Source organism: Crinia signifera, chromosome 1 (assembly GCF_055691185.1).
Source record: "Crinia signifera chromosome 1, ASM5569118v1, whole genome shotgun sequence".
Classification (NCBI taxonomy): Eukaryota; Metazoa; Chordata; class Amphibia; order Anura; family Myobatrachidae; genus Crinia; species Crinia signifera.
Window position 1 is genome coordinate 367,445,793 of NC_139217.1, and position 25,861 is coordinate 367,471,653.

General features: G+C 44.5%; 1 long non-coding RNA gene across 1 annotated transcript in view; it reads right to left on the reverse strand.

Moving 5' to 3' along the window:
- Positions 1-1,586: 1,586 nt before the first annotated feature.
- LOC146030671 (uncharacterized) overlaps positions 1,587-25,861 on the reverse strand; it is a 91,551-nt gene continuing 67,276 nt past the window's right edge. The window contains exon 3 of the long non-coding RNA XR_014456167.1: positions 1,587-1,671. This is a non-coding gene — a long non-coding RNA (uncharacterized LOC146030671). The remainder of the gene's footprint in view (positions 1,672-25,861) is intronic.

Here is a 25,861-nt window from a genome sequence, read left to right on the forward strand (position 1 = left end):
ATCCAAAATAACCACGCATATGCTGTGTTATAAATATCTTATTTGATTTTTTTTTAAATAGTTATGAGGTGGGACACTATGGGAGGCTGGGGGGCAGAGGGAGCTGTGCCTCCCGCTGACAATTGAAGACTGTCAGGCAGCGGGGGGGGGGCGGGCATAACCTGCAGTGGGGAAATAGGCTGAGAAGCCCATTGAGAATGTATGGGGAAGCGGCATCTACTCCTCTGCCTCAGTGACTGGGACGCACGCCCCTGTCACTGAGACAGATGTGATAGGACAGCGGAGCAGGCTGTCACTCACTGAGCAGGCTGTCACTCACTGACAGCCTGTACCTGCTGCCCCTGAGCTGCGTATTGTCAGCTCCCGTAACCATACACACTCACACTGATGTTATATAAAATAAAATTTAACCAGGGGGCAGGCAGGAGTAGCAGTTGGAGTAGGGGCAGCGGTGCTGGAAGGAGTAGCGGTCAAAGGCAGTGAGTACCGTCTGCTACTGCCGTTGCCACTGCCGGCCACCACAGCTGTGATAATCGTGGGGGTGGTGGCGTTGGGGGACTTGGCCGCCCGCAGCCCGGCGCCAAAATCCCCCTGTCCGACTGCCCGTGGTCAGGTGCAGGGTGAGCTGTCAGCTCTTTTCCTACAGTTCCCCAGTAGCAGGGGGGGGGGGGGCGGCAGCTCAGCGCTGTATAAACATATACAGTGTGCAGCGGCTGTATCTTCTGACCCCGCCGGGAGGCCTGGCTTTCCTCCACGTGCCGCTGCAGCCTGGGCTGGCTGTATCCCCTCCTCTGGGTCACTGGGCTGCCAATGCTGCTAGTAGACTTAAAAAGTAAGTAATACTTCAGCCCTATGTCCCCACTGTCACTCCCTCCATCCCCCACTGTCACTCTCCCCGCTATCACTCTCCCCCATCTGCTGCTGTCACTCTTCCATATCCCCCACTGTCACTTTCTCCCATCCCCCACTGTCACTCTCCCCCATCCCCCACTGTCACTCTCCCTATTACTCTCCCCCATCCCCCATGGTCACTCTCCCCGATATCACTCTCCTCCCATCCCCCACTGTCACTCTCCCCGCTATCACTCTCCCCCATCCCCCACTGTCACTCTCCCGCTATCACTCTCCCCACTGTCACTCCCCCCATCCCCCACTTTCACTCCCCCCATTCTCCACTGTCACTCCCCCCATCCCCCATTGTCACTCCCTGCTGTCACTCTCCCCCATCCCCCACTGTCACTCTCCCCCATCCCCCACTGTTACTCTCCTCGCTGTCACTGTCCCCAATCCCCCGCTGTGACTCTCCCCCATCCCCTGCTGTTACTCTCCTCACTGTCACTGTCCTCGCTTTCTTACTGTCACTGTCCCAAATAGCACATGCCTCATCTGACACTAACCTCACCGCACGTCACTGGTAATGGTTGACACCTTAGTTGTATTTAGCAACTTTCTTCAAGTCATACATATCCAAAAAACAGTGCAAAACATACCTTTATAATACAAACCACCAATGTGCAGTAAATCGCGGCAGCAGAGATGGAGGCCGGACATCCTCCCGGCGGCCGCGCCGAATGATGATGTCATGGCACTCACAGCGTCCCTACGTCAGTGAAAGGTGCACCATTACAATGGAAACGGATAACAAATGGCAGAGCCGTTGGACGGATGCGGCTGAAAGTAAAACAAATGGCACAAATTAATATGCATGTGAGGCATATGAAGCCACAAGACTGAGTGTACAGCATATCAAGCATGAGCAACAATAATACATTTGAGGCATGTACAAACCATAATGCCATAATAAAATGCAATACTCAATGACAGTGATTATCTAAAGCAGGCAAATGAGAGACTTTCATTGAGACCATTGGGGGCAATGACGTTCAATCGCTGAATCCACAGTGCCTCTCGCTGTTATAATTTTAAAGCATGATTGCCACCACGAACAGAGGGGGGATACAACCAATGATCCTATACCTTAATGAATTAAGAGGATGTGAAGCCTCTACAAAATGTCGAGCTACTGGCTGCTCGCTAATGCCAGTGCTGAGTACCTTCCGGATGGCAGAATGGTGAGCTGACATCTGTTCCTCAAATTTACATTCCGTTTTCCCGATGTAGGATAACCCACACGGCACAGGATCTGGTAAATTACGAAAAGAGGTGTGGACAAAACTGGAGACAGCACAAAAAGAAAGAAGCCCCACTGAGGAAGAATCACTAATTTTCAACCTTTCTTCCTACGAACTGTCCTCCAGCGAATTAAGTCTTTTGAACAAAGGACTTTCCTTTGTTACTACCGTGCAGTTTGATCAGGTTAAATGGAACATCGAATGCTCCAATCTTCACCTTAATCTCAAATTAAAATAATTTTTTTCACATAAGGAGAACCAAAGTATATACTCCATGCCGCCTATACCATCTAAATTGCTGCAGTTCAAACCTCCATCTACTTTCAACCCAGTTTCATATAATCCTAGCATAAAGACTTTTATGCGCATGATTGAACATGATGTGGACAATCTTGTTCATTCATCCAATTTGGTGCACCCCAATCTCACCCCCGATGAGTGATTTGCTCTGAAAGCCCTTTCGGATAACCAAAATCTGATTTTTCACAGTGCTGACAAGGGGAGGGGTGGCATTGTGCTACAGGATATCAGTGACTATCGTAGGGAAGCAGAATCCCAACTGAATGATCATGCTGTATACATGCCACTTACCAAGGATCCGTCACCATTATTCCGTAGTACATTAGCTGCATCGTTGACTAAGGCGGTCACTGTGGAACTTATTACCAAAGAAATGTGTGACATTTTAATTCCTGAATTTCCGTTTGGTCCCTTTATTTTATACCCTCCCCAAGATTCACAAAAGCTTAGTTAATCCACCAGGCCAGCCTATCATTGCCGCACGTGAATCATTCTTTCAACCCACAGCCATCTTTTCGGTTCCATCCTCCAGCCTCTTGTACAATGTGAACAAAGCTTTTTGCTTGATACCAGTACCTATCTTGTAAGATTGAAGGACCTTGGCAATATACCAGAACATAGGGGCTTGTAGGTTTGGACGTTGTAAGCTTGTACACGTCCATTCCTCATGATTTTGGACTCCAAGCCACTAAATGCTTCCTTATTCGGAAAAGCAACTATCCTATTGAACAGATTAATGTGATTGTTGAACTATTAGAACTTGTTCTGTCTAGTTTTACTAGCAGGCTCGGCGCTGCGCTATATGTTCTAGAGCAGCTCAGAGCTATGCCAACATTGTCATGCATGCTATAGAAGATTATGTATTTTATAATAACCAGTCAGTAATGGAGTGCATAACATTTTTAGGGCGGAAAATAGATGATGTATTCATTATTTGGTCCTTTACTCGGGAAGCATTTGTCCAGATGATTAACAACATGCATAATCAATCTTGTGGTCGGTGACCATCGAATGATGGGGGAGGTTCCCACAGATGGAAGAGGTGTTCACTTGAAAAATCCACTCGCGGTCTGTTCGGTCGGCTTCTTACCGCATACTGACGATGTAAGCGATCCATACAAGAACACTCGGTTCCTGTCCGAAAATACGCATCCGACCGAATCAACTAGAATAAGGCCCATTGAGAGAAAGAACGAGGCGTCACTCCGGGACTTAAGTGAAAAAACTTTAGTGTGAGGCGGTCAACGACATTTCGGGAGTTACCCCCGTCGTCAGGACCATAAATCACAAAAACGTTTCTGATTTATGGTCCTGACGACTGGGTAACTCCCGAACCGGCATTGAATGCCTCACACTGAACATCTTATATGCACACTCATATAACCATAACATGACAAACACATGAACGGTACAACTTACTGAGCATAAGGAAGGGATCGCTGTGTCACCAGAATGGACTCAGAAAAAGGGGTTCGAACGGTAAGTTCTTACAAAAATCCCCTTTTCTCTTTCGTCCATCCTGGTGACACAGCTCGACACGGGACGTTCACAAGCCGGTTATTTGGGAGGTACTCTCACACTGACAGTTCTCGTCACTGCCTGCCCAAATGAAGCGTCCTCCGATGCAAACTAATGAAATCTGTAAAATTTGGTAAAGGTGTCAACAGAGCACCAAGTGGCAGCCCTGCACAACTGCTCCGCTGTAGTCCCATGACGCAAAGCCCACGAGGAAGCAACTGACCTGGTGGTATGGGCATTGATCCGTCAAGGAACAGGTCTTCCTACCTTAGTGTAAGCAAAGGCAATCAATGACCTTAACCATCTAGCAATGGTCTGCTTAGAAGCAGGACACCCTATTTTAGGCACATCATAAAGTAGCAGGAGCAAATCAGGTTTGCGAACAACATCCAACTTCTTCAATTTGTCCCTATTTCTTGCCCCCTCAGGCGGGGAAAACACCAGAAGCACAATTTACTGGTTTAAGTGAAAGGAAGATACTACCTTAGGTAGAAACGTAGGCACTGTTCGAAGCACACCCCTATCATCGTGAATGGAGACTTGCAGGACAAGGCTCCCAACTCTGCAACATGCCTAGCCGAAGCAATGGCCAACAAAAAAGCCAGTTTCCACAAAACATATTTAAGATCAGCCGATCTTAATGGTTCAAAAGGAGGATTCTGTAATACAGCCAGAAGCAGAGACAAATCCCAAGACGCCACATGCTGCCTATATGGAGGTTTGGTCATGCCCTGTAAAAAGGTCTGGACTTCAGTTAACAGGGATACCCTCTTCTGAAAGAAAATAGACAATGCAGATAGCTGCACCTTTAAGGAATGTAAACCAAGTTCGGCTGAGAATCCATCTTGCAGGAGTTCCAAAAGTCTAGAAACCTTGAACCTAGAAGTGTGAACTCTCTGACTTTCACACCACCTGATGTAGATTTTCCATACCCGATGGTAATTTGCAGCTGACACAGGCTTACGAGCCCTAAGCATAGTCTGGATAACTGCATCAGAAAACCCCTTATTTTTTAATAGGGAGGTTTCATAAGCCACGCCATCAAATTGAGACGAGCTAGGTCCAGGTGTAGAACCGGTCCTTACTTTAGCAAACCCTGCCAAAGAGGAAGACGCCAAAATTCCGTCGATAATCTCAGTATGTCGGAGTACCACGACCTCCTGGGCCAGTCCGGTGCAATCAGAATAGCCTGCACCTTCTGGGACTTCACTCTTTTCAGTACCCGCGGAATCATTGGAAAGGGGGGGGGGGGACACATATTCCAGGTTGAAATGCCATTCAACTGTCATGGCATCCACTGCCCAAGCTGTCAGGTCCCTTGTCCGAGAACAAAACCTCGGTACCTGACAGTTGTTCCTGGATGCCATTAGGTCCACCTATGGGAGCCCCCAGCGATCCACAATCTCCTGTAAAACCATCTGATGAAGTGCCCATTCTCCCTCCAGCAGATCTGCCCTGCTGAGGAAATCTGCTTTCACATTCCAGATCCCCGGAATGAACACAGCTGATAGATCAGGAATATTGATCTCTGCCCAGCTAAAAATCCACGGGACTTCCTGCATTGCCATTTTGCTGCGAGTCCCGTCCTGATGATTCAGATAAGCCACAGTCGTGGCATTGTCTGACTGCACACGTAGAGGCCACCCCTTCAGAAGATCCTCCGCCTGCAGAAGGGTGTAACAAACTGCCTGAAGCTCCAATATATTGATCGGCAGCCTGGATTCCTTCCTGGACCAAGACCCTGCAATCGTAGGTGAAGGGCTACCGCCCCACAACCCCTGAGACTGGCATCGGTTGTGACCACTAGCCAATCCCATGAGCAAAGGGAGCACCCCAGCTGCAAAGTCTCCATGTCTGTCCACCAGATCAGGGATTCTCTTGACTCCTGATACAAAAACAACCGTTCCTGTTTCATAGTCTTTGCGTTTCCTGACCAACATGATAGGATGTTCCACTGAAAAATCCTCAAGTGAAATCTGTCAAACTGAAGTGTCTCGAAGGTAGCCACCATCTTGCCGAGTAATTTCACTCCCTTCCAAACCATAAGGGCAGGAGCTTGAAAAATCATTGGTACTTGTTTCCTAGCACGGCCCCCACTAAGCAAATAGTTTAGTGGGCTATTTTGCGTAGGAAAATTGCAGATGCGATGCGATGTCCATATTAAGTGCACAGGAGTGCTTATACAATGAAATATCGCATAGGATCACATGGCACCAAATGCGATGTGATATTTCATTGTGTAAGCATTAATGCCATGTCATGTGATGGGTGCTTACTATGCCATTGCGTCACCCCCAGTATCCATGCCACCCCGAAACATGGCAAACGGCAGCGGAACGTGTCCTCCAACCTTTTCATACTCCCAGCGTTGAGTTGATTTTATATAGTGTGGCGAGCCCGAAGCATGGCGAGCGCAGCGAGCCCCGTGAGGGGACGCGGAATACATATAAAGTAATGCACGTCCCCTCACGGGGCTCGCTGCGTTCGCCTCACTGCGCTCGCCACACTATATAAAATCAACTCCACGCCAACGTGGATAGTGGGGGTATGAAAAGGTCGGAGGACACGTTCCGCCGCCCCTCACGGGGCTCGCTGCACTTGCCACGCTTCAGGGTGGCGTGGATAGTGGAGGTGTTTTAGGAACACATTCACACCAGCCATATCATACATCTGAAAATCGCATGTCATGCAAAAAGCGCATGCGATGCGATTTCACTACGTTAGCGTACGTAGAAAATCTGGGCGATGTGCTAGGAAACAAATACCAAATCATCAACACCAGCTGACGAATGTCCACTGCCTTGGATTCCGTCAGAAACACCCTGTGAAGGTGGGTGTCCAAAATCACCCCCAGAAACTGCAGTCTCTGCGTGGGTGTCAAATGAGACTTGGGAATGTTCAGATGTTCCTGAAGCTTTTCCACAGATTCCGCCTTGAACAAAAGGTCATCCAGATAAGGTATAATTAATATTCCTCTCAGTCTGAGGGCCGCATCCATGACAGCCATCACTTTTGTAAAGACCCTCAGGGCCGTAGCCATACCAATGGAAGAGCTTGGAATTGCAAATGAGTCTCCTCTATCGCAAAGTGGAGTAAGGACTGATGTTCCTTGCAGATGGGTACATGTAGGTAAGCATCCTGTATATCCACAGATGCCAGAAATTCTCCTTGCTCTATGCTTAATAGCACTGAACGTAGAGACTCCATGCGAAAATGATCCACCCATAGATGAAGATTTAAAGAATTTAAATGTAGAATAGGTCTGAAAGACCCGTCTGGTTGGGGGATTGAATAAAATTCCTTCTGTCTTTCCTCCTGAGGTACCGGGACCACTACCCCCTTTTCTTTGAGTGAGAATGCTGCCGCCAAGAGGGCAGTCTTCATACTGGCGGCCCGCGGTAAAGGTGTAGGGAGAAATCTCCTTGGGGGAACCCCCTGAGATTTATCTGGTAACCCTTGGAAACAATTGAATAAACCCAAGGATCCGGGGTGGGAGTTTTCCACCTGTCCCGAAACTACAGAAGGCGACCCCCCCACTCTGAGCCCAGAACGGGGAGTCTTAGCCCCGTCATGCAGAGGACTTATCTTCTCCTTTTGACACATGCTTCGTTGTAAAGTGCCCGAACTGGGATTTGGGTGCCTTCCCTTTACTTGCTGGAAACCTACCTCTTCCTGCCTGTCCTCTGGTGGATGCTCCTCCGAAAGGAGGAGCAAAAGGAAGGTTTAAAAACTCCAAATTTAGATCCTGAAGTCTTAGGTGTAGTGGGAAGAAATGTACTCTTCCCTCCCGTAGCCTGTTTTATAATGGCTTCCAGCTCTGTCCCAAAAAGCAACTCACCTTTAAAAGGTAAAGTTTCAAGCGACTTCTTGGACTCGCTGTCTGCTTCCCAGGCTTTTAGCCAAAGTGCTCTTCTAGCTGAAGCAGATGTGGTGGAAACCTTGAACGCCATTCTTGCATCTTCTTCCCCAGCCTCACAAATGTACTCTGCTGCACATCTAAGCTTTTCAGCTAAAGTAAAAGCCTCTGAATCAGGCTGGAGCTGACTGCCTAAGGCTTCTCCCACTTAATCATTGTCTTGGCAACCCAAGCCTCTGCTGCGCTCTCAGTGTGTGTAAACTTCTGTAAGAAGTAACACACTAAAAAACCTGATCTAACTAGTGAGTTAATAAAATAATAAAAAACCTATCTGCTCTTGTTAAAAAATCCAAAGCAAAAAGTCGGCTGCAGCAGCAGCTGAACAGCATAGCACCCACTCCTGTGGGCACCTAAAATTAACTGAAGCATCATGGGATGCATGCAGAAGGGAGGAGCCTGCTCCCAAAGACTTTCAGTATAGGTGCCTTGGCTCCTGCGGACCCTCCTATATCCCAATGTCGAGCTGTGTCACCAGGATGGACGAAAGAGAAATATATATATATATATATATGGGAAAAGTAAGACCAGCAACATCAGATTAGTAAACAAGTAAAAATATTTTATGGCATTTTTAAAGTGCAGAAGTGACAAAAAAGAGGAGACCAAAAAAGAGGTATTATCCAATGGTATAAAGATACTTAGCGGACATGGTTCTCCCCCACAAGCAGGTCATGCACGACGGCCGTTTCGGTGCTGGTATGCACCTTAATCATGTGCTACTGACCAATGGTACACAAAGGTAATTTATACCCAACAAGGACCGCTGTGATTGGTTCAAGGAGAGTTATCCAAACGAGTCTGGCGGCAAAACAGGCGGAAGAAAACACAAACCGGAAGTGCCATGACGCACATCCGGTAGCGGCGTCATGACACGATCATGCCGGAAGACACGGCCCGCATCGGCTGATGCCGGGTCACGTGACAACAAGGCATATGATCGTCACCATGGCAACCAAATTAATGAAGGTCTCTATTTGGGGATTGGTACCAGGCGGATCAAAAGTACTTTTAGGTTTAAACCTAACAGGATCTACAGCCGTAGGCTCCCGTGTACAGAAATAGTCCCTGAGTTTGAGGAGGCGATGAAACCTAAACAACTCGACTTCAAAATTAAAGGGGTCCTGTTTGTGTGTTTTAACAAAGGATAACCCTTTAGACAAAACCGCCATCTCTGTAGCAGTAGGTGTGTACCCAGACAAATTAAAGATGACTACTTCCCTTTGTTCCTGCTCGCGGATTTTCCGGGGTTTGTGTTTAATCCCTCCCCGTCTGCAAGGCTTGGTCCTTTGTATTTGGACCTTGTTACTGTGCCCTTCTGAAAAGGATGTTTCTGAGAGTCAGAATCACTGGCTGATGTGTGTGAGTCAATGTCAGTGTAATTTCTGTTGGCACGACTCCTGCGAGACTTGTTGGCCACCCTCCAGGGAGTTCTGGTATCACCCCCTTGGAGCCAGCTATACACTCTCAGCTCTTTGTAATCGTCTTTCACTGCCCGATATTTGCTTTTCTTAAAAGACAATAAATCGGCGTGAAATTGACTCAAATTAGATTCAATTTTGTTGAGCCAATCCTGAGAGGTATCAGCCCTGAGAGCATCAAGACCTGATATTTCACAAGATTCAATTTCCTTATCTAACAAAACCAAATCAGCATTCACTTGTTCTATTACCAGAATCATCAACTGAAATGAGCAATCGTTGAGAATTTGACACCACTGTGTACACATGATTAAGGTGCATACCAGCACCGAAACGGCCGTCGTGCATGACCTGCTTGTGGGGGAGAACCATGTCCGCTAAGTATCTTTATACCATTGGATAATACCTCTTTTTTGGTCTCCTCTTTTTTGTCACTTCTGCACTTTAAAAATGCCATAAAATATTTTTACTTGTTTACTAATCTGATGTTGCTGGTCTTACTTTTCCCATATCCTAACCTCCATATTGGGACCGGGCACTCAGTGGCTGAGATCTGCTAGTGTGTGCGGTTTATCCTGTCCTCTCTACATGCAACCCTGTATGATAACCGGCACCGCCGCCATTTTTTCTTCTTTTTTTCATATTTTGTTTTTTTTTCTCTTTTTGAATTTTTTTCACTTTTTTCATTTTTTGATACACGCCTGGTTCACACATAGTGTCAACACACTATGAATCCGAATAGTGACTTGACCAATATCAAACGCTTTGATAACAAGGATATTACCAGAATACTTTTTGACGATACGGCATCACTGGCATTCGATGTTGATAGTCCAGCAGAGATCACTTCTGATCTGATTAAGCTCAAAAGAAGAAGGACTGAATTGAGTTTACATGGTCTCACCCTGTCTCAATATTTTAAAGAAAAGCTTATACCTCGCGGTTTCCGCATAAGGAACCAACCAACTGTTGGACGCTCCAACACCACTTTTTGTACACAGTGGTGTCAAATTCTCAACGATTGCTCATTTCAGTTGATGATTCTGGTAATAGAACAAGTGAATGCTGATTTGGTTTTGTTAGATAAGGAAATTGAATCTTGTGAAATATCAGGTCTTGATGCTCTCAGGGCTGATACCTCTCAGGATTGGCTCAACAAAATTGAATCTAATTTGAGTCAATTTCACGCCGATTTATTGTCTTTTAAGAAAAGCAAATATCGGGCAGTGAAAGACGATTACAAAGAGCTGAGAGTGTATAGCTGGCTCCAAGGGGGTGATACCAGAACTCCCTGGAGGGTGGCCAACAAGTCTCGCAGGAGTCGTGCCAACAGAAATTACACTGACATTGACTCACACACATCAGCCAGTGATTCTGACTCTCAGAAACATCCTTTTCAGAAGGGCACAGTAACAAGGTCCAAATACAAAGGACCAAGCCTTGCAGACGGGGAGGGATTAAACACAAACCCCGGAAAATCCGCGAGCAGGAACAAAGGGAAGTAGTCATCTTTAATTTGTCTGGGTACACACCTACTGCTACAGAGATGGCGGTTTTGTCTAAAGGGTTATCCTTTGTTAAAACACACAAACAGGACCCCTTTAATTTTGAAGTCGAGTTGTTTAGGTTTCATCGCCTCCTCAAACTCAGGGACTATTTCTGTACACGGGAGCCTACGGCTGTAGATCCTGTTAGGTTTAAACCTAAAAGTACTTTTGATCCGCCTGGTACCAATCCCCAAATAGAGACCTTCATTAATTTGGTTAGGAGGGACGTTATACCCTTCATGTACCACCAAAAGGTTTCCTTCTCCAACCTTACCAAGGACGAAAATCTGGCCTTGAAATCTCTTAAAAACAACACTGAGATAGTAATCCGCCCCTCTGACAAGGGGGGTGGTATTGTACTACTTAATAAGTTGGACTACGTTGGTGAGATCAACAGGCAGTTGGCAGACAAAGCCTGCTATAAGATGTTGCTATATGATCCCACGTATTCCTATAAAAAGGAGTTGGATGCCATTATACTTTTGGGACTTAACAATGGTTGGATAGATGAACCTACTTCCTTTTTCCTTACCCAGAGTCATCCCAGGCTGCCCCTGATATATGCACTTCCCAAGGTGCACAAAACCCTGGTTAGCCCTCCGGGGCGACCAATAATTTCATCTTGTGGGTCACTGTGTCAGCCGGTGTCTCAATACATCGACTTCTGGTTGCAGCCCATTGTCCAGAACATGAAATATTTTGTTAAGGACACCACTGACTTTATTCTTAAAATCAATGCACTTGGCACTTTACCTGTTGATAGCTTGTTGGTCACCCTAGACATTACGAGCCTGTACACCAACATAATGCATCAAGAGGGCATCGATGCGGTGCGTGCTTCAATCTCCTCCAGTCCACACTACAAGGGTCCTGTTATTGAATTTTTGTTACTGCTTTTGGATTTTATTTTGAGGAAGAATTATTTTCTTTTTCAGAATTCTTTTTATTTGCAGTTAAGGGGTACGGCTATGGGGTCCAACATGGCCCCCTCATATGCCAACCTCTTTATGTACATCTACGAAATTGAACATATCATGTCTCACCCGGTTTTTTCACAGTTTATTCATTTTTACGTTCGATATATCGACGATTTATTTTTAGTGTGGACTGGGGGGGTTGATAGACTCACCGCTTTCATTGATGCATTGAATGCCCTGCCGACCACCATCAGGTTTACACTGTCGTACAGTGAAACCACCATTAATTACTTGGATATGTGTGTTTTTAAGAAATGTGATAAACTGTCTACCAGAATTTACCGTAAAGAAACGGATAAAAATACCCTCCTTTCAGCGGACAGTTTCCATCCTCTCCCTCTCAAACATGGACTCCCTCTATCCCAGCTTTTAAGGGTGGTTCGTGTCACATCAGAAGAAGAAGAACTGTTACCGGCTCTCAAAGAAATGGGAGCTCGCTTTATTGACAGAGGGTATGACCGTAAGGAGATCGATGAAGCCATTATCCATTGCACAGATCTTCCCAGGGAACAATCCCTCACCAAGCGGATTAAGGATACTCAAGGAGAGCGATTGATCTTCTCGAGCACTTTTTCCATCGCCTCTAAACATATCCGCAGGACTGTTTTAAAACACTGGCATATAGTGCAGAGTGACGAACGGATTGGCCCGGTTTGCTCCATTCCACCACTTTTTTGCTACAAAAGGAGCAACAACATCAAAAACATTGTGGCGAAACCTGATATAGGTACCAATAAAAACCAGACCTGGCTGGTAACTAAACCAGGAGTTACAAAATGCCACGGGTGTGTCAACTGCCAGTTCATCCGTTCTGGTAACATCTTTATTGATCCTGCACATGACAAGAAATATGACATCCATTACCATCTGACATGTGAGACCCGCTATGTCGTATATGTCATAATCTGCCCTTGTAAAATGGTCTATGTTGGGAAGACCATCCGTCTCCTGAAAGAACGAATTAACCAACATCGGTCATCGTTGAAAAAAGCTCTTACTGGTATTGACAGCAATACTCCGCCTGTTGCCAGGCATTTTTTTCTTAAGAAACATACTTTGCGTGACTTTTGTTTTATGCCCATAGATCATGTCCCACCATTAAGACGTGGTGGTGATAGGGACAAGCTCCTTCTTCAGAGGGAATGCATGTGGATCCACAGGCTACATTCTGTGGCACCACATGGCCTCAATGAGGAGCTCACGCTTAATTGTTTTCTCTAATATGATGGTGGTCGACACGGTATTTTTTATCATCGATTTATGATTTCATTGACCTGATTTTTTTGATTGTATTTTTTGATTGTATTTTTTTCATATTTTTTTCACATTTTTCCTTATCTTTCAGTGTATTGTCATTATGTGTGTTTTATGCCCCCCTGGCCCTATGTGTTTGGTCTTGGATATCTTGTCCTTACAGGCACACTTGGGATGCATCGTGAGCGCCTCTTGGTTTGTTTACATTTTTTGACGTTTAGCTCGATTCCCCAATATGCCGTCAATGGTCTGGCTTTTGTTTACCTGCGGTTGCCATGGTGACGATCATATGCCTTGTTGTCACGTGACCCGGCATCAGCCGATGCGGGCCGTGTCTTCCGGCATGATCGTGTCATGACGCCGCTACCGGATGTGCGTCATGGCACTTCCGGTTTGTGTTTTCTTCCGCCTGTTTTGCCGCCAGACTCGTTTGGATAACTCTCCTTGAACCAATCACAGCGGTCCTTGTTGGGTATAAATTACCTTTGTGTACCATTGGTCAGTAGCACATGATTAAGGTGCATACCAGCACCGAAACGGCCGTCGTGCATGACCTGCTTGTGGGGGAGAACCATGTCCGCTAAGTATCTTTATACCATTGGATAATACCTCTTTTTTGGTCTCCTCTTTTTTGTCACTTCTGCACTTTAAAAATGCCATAAAATATTTTTACTTGTTTACTAATCTGATGTTGCTGGTCTTACTTTTCCCATATCCTAACCTCCATATTGGGACCGGGCACTCAGTGGCTGAGATCTGCTAGTGTGTGCGGTTTATCCTGTCCTCTCTATATATATATATATATATATATCACTGTAATATGTAAATATGTATTATCCTCTGCAATCAGATTTCATTTATTGCATTCTAAGGGTACAGAAAGATTTTTTAATATTATAGTAGCAAATTAACTACTTTGGTGCTGGGGTGGTGCATTTTACAGCAGAGGTGGGCATATTACAGAGGGGGCAGGGCATTTTGCAGCAGGGGAAGGGCTATGAGTCACATCACCATGGGGATTCAAAGGAAGGATCAAATGAAAACTCACAATGTATACAACATTGAATGAACACTGAATGATATCAGCCTCCAATATCGTTCAGTGACATCACCGGGACCCAATGAACGTGCAGGTCCTTCATATAGAAAAATTGAGCTGCAAGTTCAGTAGACATCAATCACTAACAGTGAGCAGGAGCATGCATTGTTTTTTTTTTTTTTTTAAGAATCCTTCTTTATTTGACGTTTTCTTTTTTTATAACATCAACACATACCATTTAACAATTGTATACAACATTTACACCACTGACTTATTACTTACATTACGTTTAACGTTTACATTATGCCAACAACACTTATACCGAACAAAAAAAAAAAAAGGAAAAATAAACAGAAAAAAAAAAAAAAAACATAATGAATAAAATACAAAAGTACAAGTACACAGAAAAAAAAAAAAAAAAAAAAACACTTCTGCATTTTTATAGATATGTCACGTACCCCCCCCCCCCCCTGATCGTCCCTCATAAATCCTCAGTACCCTCCATCGTCTCCCTCCGTTTTATATTTGTTTAACAGAAATGTGGGGATTATTTATCTTAATCAATGTTCCTGTCTGGTTAATTTAATATGAGAACTATATTTAATTACTATCTAATTCCCTCCCATCATTGCTAATACTACCATGTCTTCGTGTTGTGATTTTTTAATTAGGAAAGTTGTCGTTTATTTGTGAGCCTTAATGTGATATTTTTACTTTTACTTGTGATATTTCCATAAATTTATAATTATATCCTTTTCTATTAAGGTTTTGTGGGAAAAATTTTTTTTTATTTTTTATTTTATATATTTTTTTTTTTAACATTAGGTTTCCTTTGTGGTAATATATCCTAATTGACTATCTATATTTATTATGTGCTTTGTGCTCCTTTAAAGTACTTTGAGTGATACCATTTACCCCACGTTTTGTAAAATGTATGTATATTGTTTCTTGTGATGTGTGCTTCTTTCTCATGTTCAAAAGTATTATTAACCAGATTGGTCCATTCTACAATCCCCGGTGTATTTTTTGCCATCCAGGTACGTGCAATGCAGACCTTGGCTATTGAGCTTAGATTAATGGCCAGCTGTTTTGTTTCTGTGGGCATTCCCATACTGGACCAGACTCCCAGTATCAGGGCAGTAGGGTTGATTTCTTGTTGGGGAATTCCTAAACTAATCATTATTCCCCTGATGTCATACCAGAATTTTTGTACCGGATGACATTGCCAGATGAGATGCCAAAAATTACATCCTCCCTCTCCGCACTTTGGGCATCTATCTGCCGCTTTACCTGAGAACCTACTTATTTTAACCGGGGTTAAATAAATTCGGTGAATAATGTTGTACTGAATTTGTTGGACTCTTAGGGAGTTTGTTGATAGTTTAATATTGGAGAGTGCCTTCTCCCAATCCCCCTTTGATAGTTCCGGGATATCTCCAACCCATTTCGTCACGAGGCCTTCTAAATGATCTATCATTTTTATGGATATTATGTATTTATACAATTTCGAAGTAGTTTTACTTATACCTATTTTTTTTATAAGACTTTTTGTAGGATTGTCCTTCACTTCAATAGGGGAGTTTTTGGCATAATCCTCAAATGCGCTCCTTATCTGAAGATACCGGAAGAACATGGATTTTGACAAACCGTATTCTTCCTGGAGTTGAGTGAATGATTTCATTTTGTTTTGATCCATAATTTGGCCTATTGTTTTAATACCGGCCCCATCCCATGTTAGACTACCCTGCTGTTTTTCTAGTTTTTTAAACGGGGTTAGTGAGAAAATGGTCGTTTCTGGATCTAGTCCTTTATAATCTTGTTCCTTACTAAGCCATCTCCATATTTTTATGGCCTGATTTAGGATCTGGGGATAGATTTTACTACATCTATTTGCAAGGTTGGCTTGTAATGGCGTGAGACCTGGGATGGTCACATTGACCATTATCTTTAATTCAGTTGATTGGCCTGACTCTTTAAGCCATTCCTGCAAATGTGCTAACTGGGCCGCAATATAATACGATTTAAAATCTGGAAAAGCGAGTCCTCCCTGGTCTCTCGGCCTCATAAGTGTGGCAAGCTTGATCCTAGGGGTTTTATTTCTCCAGGTAAATGATATTAACACCCCGTTAAGTCTCCTAAATACGGTATTACTAATATAGGTGGGGGAATGTTGTAATACATAGAGAAGTTTCGGTAAAATTATCATCTTTATTAAGTTAACCCTTCCCATAACTGTCAAAGGCAGTTTCAGCCAATTTTTACATTTTATTTTGATCTCATCAATCAGTGGGGCGATGTTGCTTGTAACATATTCTTTTGGGTCCTTAGAGATCACAACACCCAGATAGTTAAACTTATCTACCCTAGGGATATTCCCATCTCCGTTGGGTATATCCTCCGATCTACCCATCACTTCATCCACCATCAAATGGGATTTGTCCCGGTTTATTATCAGACCCGAATAAGCTCCGAATTCTCTAAGGGTTGCCATTACCTGGGGAAGCTCTTCCTTATAATTGGACATGCCCACCAGAAGGTCATCGGCATACAAAGAGACAAGGTTTCCCACTGCTCCCCCAATCCCCCCTTGTGCGTCTAAAAGTTTTTTCCTAAGGTTACATGCAAGTGGCTCAATGGCCACTGCAAATAGGGTAGGGGAGAGTGGGCAACCCTGTCTTGTGCCCCGATATAAGGGAAACGCTTCTGAGACAAACCCATTGATAGATACTCTGGCAACAGGACTCTGATACATGGAAAAAACCCTATTTATATATCGAGGGCCGAAGCCAAATGCTTCTAGTGTATTTTTCAAATATGGCCATTCCAGTGAATCAAAGGCCTTATTTGCATCGAATGAGGCCACGGCTATCTCAGTTCTAGTGATCTTCCCAGTTTGTAGGTAGGTAAATACCCTGCGCAAGTTTATAGCAGTGGACTTACCCCTCCTAAATCCGGTCTGATCTGGATGTATAATTTCGTCGATTACATTATTTAGCCTATTTGCTAGAACCATTGCAAATATCTTTGCATCCACTGTTAACAAAGATATTGGCCTGTATGATTCTGCCCTTAGTGGATCTTTCCCTTTTTTGAGTATTACCGTTATAACGGCCTCTATCATAGATTTAGATAGGGTGTTCTCATTCTCCATTTCTTGAAAGAAATATAATAGCCTTGATGCCAGAGTACCCTCAAATATCTTGTATATTTCTACTGGCAGGCCGTCTATCCCTGAGGCCTTACCGGCCGAAAGTCCCCTTATTGCACCTGTGATCTCTTCTAACCTGATGGGCTGTTCCAATAGTTCCCTAGCTTCGGGAGATAACCGAGGGAGTTCTAAGTTGTTTAAATATTTATTACAGTCAGCGTTCCCCAGTGTGTTTTTGGATTTGTATGTTTCTGCTAGGTGAGTCACAAAAACCTCTACCACTTTTGATGTCTCAGTGACTATTTCACCTGTGTTTGTGCATATTTTGGGAATAACATTTGAGGGTTTATCCCCTCTAACTATATGGGCCATAAGTTTCCCTGCTCTATCTGAGTTCAGATAGATTTGATGGGAATCCTTTAAAAGCCTACATTTTGCCATTTCTTGCAAATGTGTCACCCAGGCACGTTGTGCCACCAGCCATTCCTGTTTACTAGGTTCAGTTTGTTTTGATAAATATATTTGCTCTAGGTTCATCATTTTTGCTTCTAGTGACAATGCTGTTTTTTGGAGTATACCCTTGGCCTGTGCGATTTTTTTAATAATTATACCCCTGAAAAAAGCTTTAAAGGACTCCCAGACAATTGCTGGTTTAGTAGAATTAATATTTGTTCCGAAGAAGCCGTCAATTTCCGTCCTCAAATCACCCAAATCTCCAATCTGAGGCAGCCATACTGGCTGAAACCTCCAATACTGGTAACCTCGGGAGGGTTCTGGGTCCATTTGTAATACCAGTGGAGAATGGTCCGATATACCACGAGGTTGATACTCAATTTGTGTGATTTTATTAAGTAAATCTCTAGAGGAAAAGATCATGTCAATTCTTGAGAAATTATTAAATGTAGGCGAGTAACACGAAAATTGACGCTTCTCCGGGAACCTCTCTCTCCAGACCTCGTACAAGCCCATTTCATCGATAAATTTGGCAAAATTACTTCTCCCCATAGGGTTTCCCCTTCTGGGGCTCCATATATCCAACCCGTAATTCATCACGTTATTAAAATCGCCTAGGCAGATACAAGAGTTATCAGGCCTGGCAGCAATAAATTCAAGTGCAGCTCTTAATACATCGAATCGAAACGGAGGAGGGACATATACTGAAAGTAGGCTTAACCTAACTGTGTTAACCAGTCCATCCAAGAACACATATTGGCCATTCTGATCGATCTGGACTGAAATGTGCTCATACACCACTGTCTTTTTAAACAAAATAGATACCCCCCGTGAGGATGAGGTAAATGGTGCGTGAAAGGCTCGCGCTATCCAGGGGCGTTTTAAAGACAGCAATTTTTCTCCCCTCAGATGGGTCTCTTGCAGACAAATTATATCGGCCTCTAGGGCCTTACATTGCCTAAGGACTAATGATCTCTTGATCTTGTTGTTCAAACCGCGAACATTCCACGTCATAATTTTAACCATTTTCCACTTTTTTTAACTGTTTGCAGGATATTCCACGCTCTTGTATCCCCCTAAACATCAATTCTTCTGACTTTATATAAAACTTTGGTTTTATGCTAAAAGACATCTATACATTCATTTTTGAACGGAATACTCATTAGGGGATCTGAAAATTCACTTCTCCGGGGGTGTATTTTAGGGTTATGTTTAAACTTGGTACTGCAGACATACAAAAAATAATAACGAACAACATTTAACATGTACCCCCCCTCCTCCCCCCTCCCTGTATAACCTACCCAATGAGGCATACCTTTATCCTTACCCCCCATCTATACCCCCACAATTTCTCTTTCAATTTGGGGCTCTTTACTTAATGACCACGTCTGGGACGGCAGATGCCCCCGGCAGTAAAAAAAACTTATTTATCCTTCAGTTACGTTAACTCCACTTTCTTTTTATATATATATTTTTCTCTTTCCTTTTTCCCTTTCCCCCCTTCCTAGGACTAACAGCGCTATTCAATACTGGCAATCTTTTCCCAGCTACCTCCTCCATAAGCTTTAAATGCTACAACAATATTCATGTAACATTTTGCCAACAATTAGTATCTATTCAGTTGCTATTTGCTTTCTAGCAGGATATGATTTATCCAGCCACACAGCAGCTTCTGATGCTACTGTGAAGAATTTTGATTCTCCATTTGCAATCACTCTGAGTTTCGAGGGATACAGCATTGAATATTTGAGGTCAAGTTCTCTCATCCGGATTTTTATATTGCGGAATTTGGCTCTATCTCTCTGGACCTCTTGTGGGAGATCCGGGAAGGTAGATATCTTCGTACCGTTGTACCCAAAGTCAGTTTTGTCCCGGGTTAGCTTTAGCACTCTATCGCGGTCTTTGAAGTGCAAAAACTTTGCAATAAGGGTACGGGGATATGCTCCTGGGATGGGTGGACGGGCGGGTATACGGTGGGCCCTTTCAATGGAAAATTGAGCAGAGAAGTTCTCCTGCCCAAACTCTTTTTTTAACAGCTCTTCCAAAAATTTTTCAGGCTCTCTTCCCTCTGCCCTTTCCTCTAATCCCACAAATCTGACGTTGTTCCGCCGCAACCGTCCTTCCATATCTGTGAACTTTGAGCGCAGGTCCGTCAATTGACTAGATATTACAGTGACTTGGGCCTGTAAGGGACCCATTGTGTCCTCATTTGTTGACACTCTCTTCTCCAGCTCCGTAACCCTGTCCCTGGTTTTTTGAGCATCGTCTCTGATCAGCATAATATCTGCTTGTAACTTATTGATCTGTTCCGAGAGTCGTACTTCGCAGTTATTCACTGCCTCCAGTACCTGCTGAAGTGTAACTTCTGGGACCGGGGTTTGACTGGTTTGTTTAGAGGGTGTTTTAGAGGGTGTTGTTTGCGGTGTAGCAGGTTGGGAGCTATTTGCCGCTTGTGTTTGTGAGCGGGCAAATTTTTCCAAACGGGCCGCAGCCGTATTCTGGTTGCCCTTCACCATTTTTTCCCTTTTTTTTTTTTCCTTTTTCCCTTATTATTTATTTATCTCTTTCCGGCTGAAAAGCCCTCTAGGTATACCACTCAAAACTAAGCAGCACCTCAGTCAATGCTCCAGTTCACTACTCCTTCCGTGGGAGTTACTCTCTGTCTGCACAGGGTATTACCCCCTTTTTATACTCTTCTTACTGGAGTAGATGGACCACGGAGTGTGCGGACCTGGGCACAACACAGTTCCTTTAGAAATACTGTCCAAATTCCTTAGTATCTCAATTAGACTGAATATCAAAAATAGGAATAGACGGCCCTGGGACGCAGTCCAGTTCTTTTTCAGAAATGCTACTAAATACTGAGTACCTTAGTGTCCGCTCGCACAAAAAAAAAAAAAAAAAAACACAATAATGAAGTGGCGGACTTAGGACACAGCACAGCGTTTATATTTTTAAAGATGTAGGTAGAGTCCTTAGTATCTCAATCAGGCTGGGTTTCAAAATACAAGCCGGGGACACAGCACAGTTTTTTTTTTTGTTTTTTTTTTCTCTTTAAAGATGTTATTAAAGTACCTTAATGTCTTGATCAGAACTAATTTTCAGAAATGGAATGAGCAAACATTAAACACAACACGGTTTTAGAATAATGTTAAGGTACCTCTCTGTCTCAGACCTGACAGAATGGAGAGTGGTTACTGTTGCTGCTGGGTGTAAGTCTGGTCTCCCAATTAACTCCTGCTACCCGCATAGGCACTATGGATCCAGTCCGAGGAAAGATAATATATCTCGGGCTCCCACTATCAATACTGATGTTACTCGCTCTTGCCTCCTGGCAGCCGCACTGGTTCTCTCCCTCCTCAGCTGGATGGATGCAACTCGCCGTCTCTCACACGGCGCAGTCTCGCTTCCAGGTAACTGCCCTCGCTCCCCCCCTTCTCTGCGTGTCGGCACCAGCGGGATCAAGGCACAGAGAGGGTCTTAGCGTAGAGGATATCAGTGGCTAGAATAGCCTCCCTCCGTGATGACCGGGCACCTCCCGCTCCAATGATGAATGTAGTCAGGAGCCGGGTATACAGACGCCGGCAATAATCAACTAAAGTTCCTGGGAGCGGAGGTGTGCAGCCGTGTGTCCTTTGGGTGCAGTCCGCATCAGTCAGCAAAGACCGGCTGTCAGACTCAGAGGGTTGTCAGCTGGTGCGCCCCAAGTCTGCAGGTGTAATCCAGGCACCGACGGGGAAGCAGTGCTCCAAAGCTGCCAGGCTGTGAGTCCGCAAATCAGCGGCAACAGGTCCTCCCGATGGTGCAGAGCACCGTTGCCCACGCCGTGGGCTCCGGCCACCTCCCGCTCACCCCCCGTCCTGTATGCAGGCGCACAGCGGGGAGAGCCGGTCAGACCTCCGTTCAGGTAAGGGCAGTGTCGGCGGGCAGGTATCGCGGAGATGTGGTAGCCTCTGGAGCCTAGTTGCTGGGTTCCAATAAAGGTTATATCGGTGTCAGCCTACATAGGGGTTTCACGTGGAGAGATCATTCGTGTGCCGGAGGCTCCCGCTCACCTGAGCTCACCTGAACTCACGCAACGCCGTGGTGGAGGAGCATGCATTGTTAATGATATTGAGTGTACACACAAGACCGTGGGGGAAATTTACTAAGATGGGAATTGTATTTCAGATGGGAGGTTGCTATGGGCAACCAATCAGATATTATCTATCATCTTCTAGAAGATGCTAAATAAATAAGCAGTAGATTCGGATTCATGTGAAATAGGACTCTCATTTCCCCCAATATAGTGAACAATATCGCTCAGAAAGCCCTTTCTGAGCGATATCTGTCACTATATCCTGCAGTGTATATGGGGCTTTAGTGAAGAATATTTGAAAGACTTCTGGTCTAGTCTCCAGACTGCATCCATCCCCTGATGCAAATATCGGTCAACTGGTGAGAGGCGTAATCACAGGTGCTGGAGACAAATGAATACTAAAAATAAAACAGTGTGGAAAATATTGCTTTAAAGTCACAGTTTCAGTAGTAAGTGATTGTGTAGTGTTAAATTACTCAGTAATCAATAATATGCAATTATTTTTTTTATTACATTTCCAGATTTGAAATTTCCTATATTTTGCTTAAGCATTAGAAAAACCATTCTGGGTAAATAAATGTTATCCTCATCTTTTTTTTATATAATCCTTTCAGCTTTCCATGCTGATTGCAAAGATTGCTGTGTGTGTCCAAAACATTTGATTGATGTACCCAATTTAAGATGTATACAGCCTGCCACATCATTGGCCTCCCCATAGGGGAGCCACTTTCAGCCTGGAGAATAATTTGTGCACATGTAACTCACTTCGGAGACCCCTGTGTGGAAAACTGATGGGTAATCCTGTTAGAGGCAGTGAATACGATTTGTTAGTCTGATGCGGCAGTGTCCCGGAGCTGGGAATTCTCTGCAGTTCTTCATTTTGATAATAGCTCACTTTAACTAAAGCCAGGTCTCTGAAGGGGGAATCATTGTACAAAGCAAATAGATCACCATCTAACAGGGAACTGTGGGGAATAAGAACAGAAAATAGTTTGCTGTTTGTATGAACTGTCTAAATATTGACTATATTTATTAGCAAAATAACTGTGATAATAACGTCTGGGACTTGACAAACGCTTGGGGCGACGGGTAAGAGCACTGTGTAGAATATTTAATAATGTAATAATATGTTTAAAGCACACCTGATTGTCACTTTAGGAAATGTCCTTTAAAAATGATTACACTCCATGTAATTATATATATATGGGTTTGTATTTGCTGCAAGAGACCAATGAATAAACTGGATGGTCACAAAGGACCTGATTCGGCATCAATCGCGCTGCAGCGAATTCCAAAGTTGCGACTCTGCACATGCATATCGATGAATATACGCCGCAGTGCGAATGGCTTCCGCGGCTTTCACAGTTGCTGAGACGCTTGCACACAGGACAGTGGGCGGACAGGGGGCTGGAGCATGGGGATGCCCAGCATTTCCTGGGCGTGCCCACAAAAATTATGGGTGTGCCCATGCAAATGCAGACAGGTTTAAGCTTACACGGGGCCACCCCCTGTTTGGCCATCCCCTGCCCAGATAAGTCAGATCAGTCTGACTTTTATCTGAGAGTGGCCAAAACATTTTTCATCTGTACAACCGCATCCGAATGGATGTGTAAGTGAACAAATGCAGCCATTCGCTCGGCACAGTGGGGTGGTCGTTTGCTCGCCCGGCGGCCGGCATTCATCCGCTCGGTAAGCAGTGAATTTACAATACTTTCTGAGCCAAGCTAGATCACCCCAAAGTAGGATCGGATGTGCACAGAATAATACATAATTGTGTTCAATTGTTCTCAGCCCCCACACGTCTTTCTGCATCTTCACTCACGTTTCAGGAGTGGCTGGTAGATATTAGTATGGGTACCTCTAAATAAATCAAAGGATGGGGGAGCGATGTTTGGTAACACGCATCTCTGCGCATGTGCATACACTAGGTGCAATTTGGACCATCCCGTTCGCACCCACCAGTGCGGGCGGGAGGCTTGGCTTCGGCAGGTGGATGCACCCATGGGAATATCCACCCTGTTCCCGTACAGGGCGCACGCAAAACTAAGACACCTGAGAGTGTCTTACTTTTGTGTGCACGTTCAAAATCATTCGTCGGTCAAATGAGTTGGTCCATGTTCAAACCACACACAGTGCTGTGAGATTCGCAGCACTGCTTGTGAACCAGAATAATCCCCAAAATACATTGCACATAACATTTTTAAATGAAAAAAACAAAAAACAGCATGAAACAGCAAGGGACACAGACTGAGTCGACATATATTAGGTTGACATTGAATAGGTTTGCACAACTTTGTTGTGGGGAAAAGGTTGACACAAGCAAAATGTCTACATGGTAATGGTGGATGCTTGACCATTTTTAATTTTTCATACTTTAGCATCCATGTGGACTACCACTGGGAATGGTGGTGTGTGCTGTGTGCAGCAGTAGCCCAATACATGGTGTGCCAAAATGTACTAATTGACACCCAAATGATGTGGGAAAACTCATGTTGACATTATCATGTGTTGACCATTTCTGTGTCAACCTAGACACTGTTGACCTAATAACTGTTGACGGTATGATTTATACACATGCAGCAATAGTGGACCCAAACCAATGATTTTGTTTAAAGTGATTTGAAAAACACATCCTTTGTTGTGAAGTCATTGAGGGCGGAATTCTCTAATATCCGCGCCCACGGTCCGCCGCACATCGCCGGCTACCGCAGCCATAATTATCGCATATGCAGTAACATATGCGATAATTATGACAAGGACAGCTCTTGCATTAAGAGCGGTCCTTTACGTTGAGCCGGCAATGTGAAGCGGCTCCCCGGCAGCTCCCCCCTCCCTCACCCGGCCAGATGATCTGCTGCTGCAGGCTGCTCTCCTCCTCCTCCCTGCACCCAGAAGAGGATTACAGTGCAGGGAGGAGGAGGTCAAAGGTCCGGGCATCATAGCTCTGTGCTGCCCGGGTACAGGTGAGGGGGAGGTCGGTGGGGGTTGGTGTGGGGGAACAGTGGGTCACGATAAAAGCCCATAGGCTTTTATGGGGCATTAACAGCTTTTGCTGGCAATGCCCCTGTCGCAGTATCTTTAGAGCATCCCAAAATGCGGGAAAAACTCTGAAAATGGGGGTTTTACCGCATTTTTAGTTTATAGAATTCCTCCCCATGTCTTTAGTAGTACCATCCAGCTGACTAAAGGGTCATAGCAAATTAAGTGGTTTTAAATCAAAAATCGTAAGAAAAGTTCCCACTGTGGGTGTTATTTTGGTTCACTCCTTCTGACAAATTCCTTCTTAGATAGACAAAACCATGGGCCTTATTTTGGTTCACTCTTTCTGACAAAATCCTTCTTAGATGGACAAAACCATGTGCACTGCAGGGGGGCAGATGTAAAATGTGCAGAGAGAATTAGATTTGGGTGAGTTATTTTGTTTCTGTGAAGGGAAAATACTGGCTGCTTTATTTTTACACTGCAATATAGATCTCACTTTGAAGTAAAACCCCACCCAAATCTAATTCTCCCTGCACATGTTACATCATACTTGCCTTCTTTAGATTTCACCTCTCCGGGACAACACGTCAGGGGGGCGTGGGCAAGGTTGACATCACTTGGCCCCACTTGGGCTTAAATGACGCAAAATGCAGCGGTCGCATAATTTAAGCCCCACCCCCTCAATGCGGACCCACGATTTATGGTAATTAAATCAGCGGGCAAGGGGGGAGCGGGGGCTATCACCAGAAAGCGGGAGACTTGCCCACCTTCCCAGGGGGCCAGGAGAAGGACACAATTGTCGGGAGGCTCCCGGCCATTCCGGAAGGGTAGGCAAGCCTGTGTTACATCAGCCCCACCTGCAGTGCACATGGTTTTGTCCATCTAAGAAGTAATTTGTCAGAAGGAGTGAACAAGAATAACCCCCTGTGTGAGAAGGATATACTGTAGCATTTTAAAAGATCTTATACAAAGTGAATTTCTTTTTTTTTTAAGTGTAAGTGCACAGTATTGTATCCCAAAGCAGCAGTGGAAAATGCAGTTGCCAGGTGAATAATTATTAGCCAATGGGCTTAAAGAGACACCTTCATTATCATATTAG